This window comes from Arachis ipaensis, chromosome B4 (genome assembly GCF_059453495.1).
Source record: "Arachis ipaensis isolate K30076 ecotype BB chromosome B4, ASM5945349v1, whole genome shotgun sequence".
NCBI classification, from domain to species: domain Eukaryota; kingdom Viridiplantae; phylum Streptophyta; class Magnoliopsida; order Fabales; family Fabaceae; genus Arachis; species Arachis ipaensis.
In genome coordinates this window covers 50,960,444-50,968,923 of record NC_142439.1, presented here as the reverse complement: position 1 = coordinate 50,968,923, position 8,480 = coordinate 50,960,444, and the positions used below count along the sequence as shown (strand labels likewise).

Here is an 8,480-nt window from a genome sequence, read left to right as displayed (position 1 = left end):
TTTGATTTGGGAGTTAGTTGTTGATCTAGACTATACTTGCAACGAACGAATTCTATTTTGAGAAAATTCTAGATCAACGATAAATTCCTCAACGTCAGAGAGGTACAAGCAACTGATCAGAAGGTTCCCTCCTAACATGATTTCAGACTAGACCATGCTGGATATCTTCTATGATGGCCTCTCTGAATTGTCCAAGATGTCATTGGACCACTCTACCAATGGATCACTCCACTTGAAGAAAACTCCTGAAGAGGCACAGGAACTCATTGACATAGTTGCAAATAACCAATTCAGGTACACTTCTGAGAAGAACCCTGTGAATAATGGGGTGGTTCAGAAGAGAGGAGTCCTGGAGGTTGACACTCTGAATGCCATATTGGCTCATAATAAAATCCTGACCCAACAGGTCAACATGATCTCTCAGCATCTGACTGGATTGCAAGTTGCAGCTGGCAGCACCCAAGAGACATCCTATGAAAGAGAAGCCTATAATCCAGATCAACCCATGATGGAAGAGGTTAACTATATAGGAAATTCCTTAGGGAATCCCATCAATGAGACTTATGGAAACACCTACAACTCATCTTGGAGGAATCATTCAAACTTTTCATGGAGGGATCAATAGAAGCCTCAACAAGGCTTAAAAAACAATCAAGGTAGAAGAAACCAAAATACGTTCAATAACAGACAATTCTCACCTTTTCAGCAACAGATGGAGACTTCTAAGCAGAGTCTCTCTGACTTAGCCACCATAGTCTTCCACTGCTTCTGTATTCTCCAGTTATGCCAATAACCCTCTTTTTGACAAGGAGAAAGCATATCAGTTATTACCCTTTATCGACGGAGTGAGATTCCCTAATTTGTACTGTGAGCTTCACCTTCCGGTCTTTCAGGAGAGACATCTCAACATAGAGAAGAAGTTGGCCATTCCCGCCGATCTGAGGCGTGCTATTGAGACTCGTATTGAGGGGATGGGCTTATCTTTTGTAGATAGGGAGCTACCTCGGGTGAACGAGTCATAGGTTTGGAAATTTTACTGCAATTTCTTTAGACTGACCCTTGAATCGGTTCACTTGAGAAGAGGACAGATCTTGATGACGGAGGTTGACATTGAGCAGGCTCTCCATTGTCAGCCCAAGGTTAGTGAGAAAGATGCCTTTCAGAGGGCTGAGGAGGAGATGCACTGCCTTACCTATGACTATGATGCTTTAAGGAGTCTTATTGCCCAGCGGGACGCCCCTTGGGAGATGGATGCAAGAAAAAGAAACCCAAGGGAATGATGTTTGACTATCTGACGCGGAAGGCGAGGACATGGCAGCAGATTCTGGCTCACTTTGTTATGCCTACCACGCACTTTACTAAGATTCTGGTGGACATACTCGTCTTGATTGGATGTATTATGGAGGGGAAAGAGATGTACTTTCCCCGACTAATCAAGAAGTATATGTGGCGAGCGCATGCCCATTGCACACTCCCATTCCCTACTTTGGTCACTAAGATGGCTCAGTGAGCTGGGGTCCTATGGAGAGCAGATGATGATCACCATCCCCAGTCCATGGAAAGGAGATATTTATCCAGTGGGGGACTTGGTTGAATACAAGCAACCAGTCTCAAATAGATCTCGAGCTCGATCTTCTGCGAGAGTGGCATCTGGACCTTCATCTTCATCAGCTACAGCCGGACTATCCACAGCACCTATCGGACCAGCACCACCACCGTCAGCACCCCAGCCAACTTACCTACTGGTACAACATCTTTTTAGATTCATGGAGCGCAGCGAGCATCGCCACAAGCGACACTATGATCGTGTGACTCAGATGCTAGTATCGCTGGGCACCGAGATGCCCCCTAATTCTGACCCTTCTTCTGCAGAGGAAGAGAAGCATAAGGAGGAGCAGGCTCAGCAGCCAGAGGCACCAACTCAGACTTAGGTTCCCACAGAGGCGCAGCAGACCTCTATGGTGCCACAGCCTCAACCCTAGCCAGAAGCGGACGTTGACCCTCACTCCCAGTCCCAACAGTAGCATCGAGGACAATGCTTCACTCTAAGTGTGGGGAGGTCACCGTCGTCACCGTCGGTGGAATTTCTATTTTAGGTGACAATTTCGGACATCTACCTCTTATTTTGTGTTACTTTTAGCATTTGCACTTTGTTTTATTTTGCACTTTTTGGGATTATTGTATATATTAGTATTTTGGATACCTTGGCTTTAGTTTGTTGCATTTTGCACCTTGGTTGGTATATATTTCATATTTTTAGTTGAATTTGCATTTGTAGTTGATAGTATATATATATGTAGTTATTTTAGTTTAGTGGTTGTGATTTGAAAAATTTGGATTATTGAAGCTTAGTTGACCCTTTTCACATAAGAAAATTTGGTTTGATTGAAAAAAGGGATGAATTAAGGAATTTTTAGCTTTCTCAATCACAACATTGCATTTAGGATACATATAATAAGCTTAGTTAAAACAATAAAATTTTTCAAGAAATTTTTCTATAGGGCACCCCCCCAATTGATTGAAAAATTTTTTGTGTTCAACTTGCTTGAAATCTATATCTTGTGAAGCATGTTTTTGAGCTAAGAACACAAGAATGTGAGATTTGAGCCTAATGGTGTGGTTACATCTTATAACCACTTATTTTCCTTGTGTGTAATTGTTCTCTTTCTATGACTGTGATCATTGATTTATTTGATTCTATATGTCCATTATTCTTTGTATACATACATTTATATGATTGAGGCCATTGTTTCAATTAGCTCACTTACCCAAATAGCCTTACCTTTTACCTTCTATTGTTAGCCAATTTTGAGCCTATGCTTAACCCAATTGTTCTTTATTTTAGCACATTACAAGCCTAAAGCAAAAAATAATAAATGTCCCTTGTTTGGATCTTTGATTAGCTTAAGCTAGTGAGAATGTATATTATTCAAGCTTGGGGAGATTTGGGAACATTGGTTGGGATAAAAGGGTGTTTTGTATTTCTATACTTGGGAATTGGGTGCACACTCATGTATTAATCAAATGTTAGACCTTATGCATTGATGTTCTTGTATATAGTTTGAAAGAAAGAAAAATGAGAAAACAAAAGAAAAAAATAAATATGAAAAAGAAAGAAAAGAAAAAAATAGAAAAAGAAAAAAAAGAAAAGCAATAAAAGGGGACAAAATACCCCAAAGTAAAGTTCAATAAAAATTAATGAATATGTGTTGTGAAGTGAAAAGAAAATGCATGAGTGATGAGCGGATAATTTATACGCTTTTTGGCATTGTTTTTAGTAGTGTTTTTAGTAGGATCTAGTTACTTTTAGGGATGTTTTCATTAGTTTTTATGATAAATTCACATTTTTGGACTTTACTATGAGTTTGTGTGTTTTTCTGTGATTTCAGGTATATTCTGGCTGAAATTGAGGGACTTGAGCAGAAATCTGATTCAGAGGTTGAAGAAGGACTGCTGATGCTGTTGGATTCTGACCTCCCTGCACTCAAAGTGAATTTTCTGGAGCTACAGAACTCGAAATGGCGCGCTTTCAATTGCGTTGGAAAGTAGACATCCAGGGCTTTCCAGCAATATATAATAGTCCATACTTTGGCCAAGAATTGACGACGTAAACTGGCGTTCAACGCCAGCCTTCTGCCCAAATCTGGCGTCCAGCGCCAGAAAAGGATCCAAAACCAGAGTTGAACGCCCAAACTGGCACAAAAACTGGAGTTCAACTCCACAAATGGCCTCTGCACGTGTAACACTTAAGCTCAGTCCAAACACGCACCAAGTGGGCCCCGGAAGTGGATTTATGCATCAAATACTTACTCATGTAAACCCTAGTAGCTAGTTTTATTATAAATAGGACCTCTTACTATTGTATTAGAATCTTTGGTCTCAGTTTTAATCCATTGTTCATCTTAGGAGACTATTGATCTCGTTTAGGGGGCTGGCCATCTCGGCCATGCCTGGACCTTCACTTATGTATTTTCATACGGTAGAGTTTCTACACTCCATAGATTAAGGTGTGGAGCTCTGCTGTCCCTCAAAGATTAATGCAAAGTACTACTGTTTTCTATTCAATTCTTCTTATTTCTCTTCTAAGATATCCATTCGCACCCAAGAACGTGATGAAGGTGATGATTATGTGTGACGCTCATCATCCTTCTCCCTTATGAACGCGTGCTTGACAAGCACTTCTGTTCTACATGAAATAAGCTAGAATGAGTATCTCTTAGATCTCCTAACCAGAATCTTCATGGCGTAAGCTAGAATGATGGCGGCATTCAAGAGAATCCGGAAGGTCTAAACCTTGTCTGTGGTATTTTGAGTAGGATTCAATGATTGAATGACTGTGACGAGCTTCAAACTCGCGAGTGCTGGGCGTTAGTGACAGACGCAAAAGGAGGGTGAATCCTATTCCAGCATGATCGGGAACCGACAGATGAATAGTCGTGCCGTGACAGGGTGCGTGAGCATATTATTCACTGAGAGGAGGGGATGTAGCCACTGACAACGGTGATGCCCTTGCATAAAGCCAGCCATGGAAAGGAGTAAGACTGATTGGATGAAGATAGCAGGAAAGCAGAGGTTCAGAGGAACGAAAAGCATCTCCATTCTCTTATCTGAAATTCTCACCAATGAATTACATAAGTATCTCTATCCCTATTCTATTATTAAATTTCGAAAACTCCATTATCACTTTATATCTGCCTGACTGAGATTTACAAGGCGACCATAGCTTGCTTCATACCAACAATCTCCGTGGGATTCGACCCTTACTCACGTAAGGTATTACTTGGACGACCCAGTGCACTTGTTGGTTAGTTGTATCGAAGTTGTGACAATTATGAATCAAGATCAAAGCACCAAGCTTTGGAGCCATTACCAGGGATTGTTCGAGCTTGGACATCACAATTTTGTGCACCAAGTTTTTGGCGCCGTTGCCGGGGATTGTTTGAGTTTGGACAACTGACGGTTCATCTTGTTGCTCAGATTAGGTAATTTTCTTTTTGTTTTATTTTCAAAAATTTTTCAAAAATCTTTCAAAAATCTTCTCACCTGTTTTCGAAAAAAAAAATTAATTAAAAAAAAATGTTTTCAAAAATTTTATTCAAAATTTTTAAGAATGAATTCTAGTGTTTCATGAAGCATGTGAAGCCTGGCTGGCTGTAAAGCCATGTCTAAATTCATTTGGACTGAGGATTGCAATTTGTTATCAAGAGCAAATTAGTTGTTGCTCATCCACCCGCTGCTGATCCATGATCACCTGCTGAAGCTTGGCTGGCCATTGGCCATGTCTAGTGTTTTGGACTGGAGCTTTCATTGAAAGCTTGGCTGGCTAGTGAGCCATGTCTAATTCCTGGACTGAAGCTTTAGACTAACATGGCAAGATTCCTGGAATTCATATTAAAAATTTTGGAATCCTTATTTTTCTTTTTCATATAATTTTCGAAAAATATAAAATAAAAATCCAAAAAAAAAATTAGAAAATCATAAAAATCAAAAATATTTTTGTGTTCTTGTTTGAGTCTTGAGTCATATCATAAGTTTGGTGTCAATTGCATGTGCATCTTGCATTTTTCGAAAATTCATGCATTCATAGTGTTCTTCATGATCTTCAAGTTGTTCTTGGTAAGTCTTCTTGTTTGATCTTGATGATTTTTTGTTTTGTGTCTTTTCATGTTTATCATATGCATTCTTGAATTCTTAGTGCGTAAGCATTAAAGAATTCTAAGTTTGGTGTCTTGCATCTTTTCTTTGCATTAAAAATTTTTCAAAAATATGTTCTTGATGTTCATCATGATCTTCATAGTGTTCTTGGTGTTCATCTTGACATTCATAGCATTCTTGCATGCATTCATTGTTTTGATCTAAAAAAAAATTTCATGCATTGCATAATTTTCATGTTTTCATAAAAATTCAAAAAATCAAAAAAATATCTTTCCCTTTTTCTCTCATCAAATTCGAAAATTGAGTTGACTTTTTCAAAAAAATTTTTAAAATCAAGTTGTTTCTTATGAGTCAAATCAAATTTTCAATTTGAAAATCTTATCTTTTTCAAAATCTTTTTCAAAAATCAAATCTTTTTCAAAATTCTTAGTTATTTTCGAAAATTCCAAAAATATTTTTCAAAAATCTTTTTCTTATTTCTATATTAAATTTTCGAAAATAACAATAACAATTAATGTTTTGATTCAAAAATTTCAAGTTTGTTACTTGCTTGTTAAGAAAGATTCAAACTTTAAGTTCTAGAATCATATCTTGTGATTTCTTGTGAATCAAGTCATTAATTGTGATTTTAAAAATCAAATCTTTTTCAAAACTAATTTCAATCATATCTTTTCAAAAATATCTTCTTATCTTATCTTTTTCAAAATTTGATTTCAAAATATCTTTTCTAACTTCCTAACTTCCTATCTTTTCAAAATTTGTTTCAACTAACTAACTAACTTTTTGTTTGTTTCTTAACTTTTTCAAAACCACCTAACTAACTCTCTCTCTCTCATTTTCAAAAATGTCTCTCCCCTTTTTCAAAATTTCTTTTTAATTTATTAATTATTTTAATTTTTAAAACTTAATTTTCGAAAATTACTAACAATTTTTCAAAAACCATTTTCGAAAATCACTAACTCTTTTTCAAAATAATTTTCGAAAATTATCCCTCCCCCATCTTATTCTATTTATTCATTCATATCCTAACATCTCATTTCACCTCTCTTCCATCCTCACAGTTGTGTTTCGTCCATTATATTACATTCTTTGTCTCCCCCTCTTATTCCACTCACACAGGAATCCCTATACTGTGGTATAAAGGATCTCCATTATTATTATTATTTTTCTGTGCCTTCTTCTTTGTCATATGAGCAGGAGCAAGGATAAGAACATTCTTGTGGAAGTAGATCCAGAACCTGAAAGGACTCTGAAGAGAAAATTTAGAGAAGCTAAAATACAACAATCCAGAGATAACCTTTCAGAAATTTTCGAACAAGAAGAGGAGATGGCAGCCGAAAATAATAACAATGTAAGGAAGATGCTTGGTGACTTTACTGCACCTAATTCCAATTTACATGGAAAAAGCATCTCCATTCCTGCCATTGGAGCAAACAACTTTGAGCTGAAACCTCAATTAGTTTCTCTAATGCAGCAAAACTGCAAGTTTCATGGACTTCCATCTGAAGATCCTTTTCAGTTCTTAACTGAATTCTTGCAGATATGTGATACTGTTAAGACTAATGGAATAGATCCTGAAGTCTACAGGCTCATGCTTTTCCCTTTTGCTGTAAGAGACAGAGCTAGATTATGGTTGGATTCTCAACCCAAAGACAGCCTGAACTCTTGGGATAAGCTGGTCACGGCTTTCTTAGCCAAGTACTTTCCTCCTCAAAAGCTGAGCAAGCTTAGAGCTGATGTTCAAACCTTCAGACAGAAAGAAGGTGAATCTCTCTATGAAGCTTGGGAAAGATACAAACAGTTGACCAAAAAGTGTCCTTCTGACATGCTTTCAGAATGGACCATCCTGGATATATTCTATGATGGTTTATCTGAGCTATCAAAGATGTCACTGGACACTTCTGCAGGTGGATCCATTCACCTAAAGAAAACGCCTGCAGAAGCTCAAGAACTCATTAACATGGTTGCTAATAACCAGTTCATGTACACTTCTGAAAGGAATCCTGTGAATAATGGGACGCCTATGAAGAAGGGAGTTCTTGAAGTTGATACTCTGAATGCCATATTGTCTCAGAACAAAATATTGACTCAGCAAGTCAATATGATCTCTCAGAGTCTGCATGGAATGTATGCTGCATCCAACAGTACTCAAGAGGCATCTTCTGAAGAAGAAGCCTATGATCCTGAGAACCCTGCAATAGCAGAGGTAAATTACTTAGGTGAACCTTATGGAAACACCTATAACTCAACATGGAGAAATCATCCAAATTTCTCATGGAAGGATCAAAAGCCTCAACAAGGCTTTAATAATGGTGGAAGAAACAGGTTTAGCAATAGCAAACCTTTTCCATCATCAACTCAGCAACAGACAGAGAACTCTGAACAAAATGCTTCTAATTTAGCAAATCTGGTCTCTGATCTATCTAAGGCCACTGTAAGTTTCATGAATGAAACAAGCTCTTCCATTAGAAATCTAGAAGCACAAGTGGGCCAGCTGAGTAAAAGGATCACTGAAATCCCTCCTAGTACTCTCCCAAGCAATACAGAAGAGAACCCAAAAGGAGAGTGCAAGGCCATTGACATAAGCGCCATGGCCGAACCTCTGAGGAGAGGAGAGGACGTGAATCCCAAGGAGGAGGACCTCCTGGGACGTCCAGTGATCAACAAGGAGCTTCCCTCTGAGGAACCAAAGGACTCTGAGGCTCATCTAGAGACCATAGAGATTCCATTGAACCTCCTTATGCCCTTCATGAGCTCTGATGAGTATTCCTCTTCTGAAGAGAATGAGGATGTTACTGAAGAGCAAACTGCCAAGTTTCTTGGTG

The 8,480-nt window shown here is 38.2% G+C and overlaps 1 non-coding gene across 1 annotated transcript; it reads right to left on the bottom strand.

The window, feature by feature from the left end:
- Window positions 1-7,378: 7,378 nt before the first annotated feature.
- On the bottom strand, window positions 7,379-7,486 carry LOC148567533 (small nucleolar RNA R71). Its single transcript, XR_015882577.1, has one exon. It is a non-coding gene; the product is annotated as a small nucleolar RNA R71 (small nucleolar RNA).
- Between the last annotated feature and the right edge of the window lie 994 nt (window positions 7,487-8,480).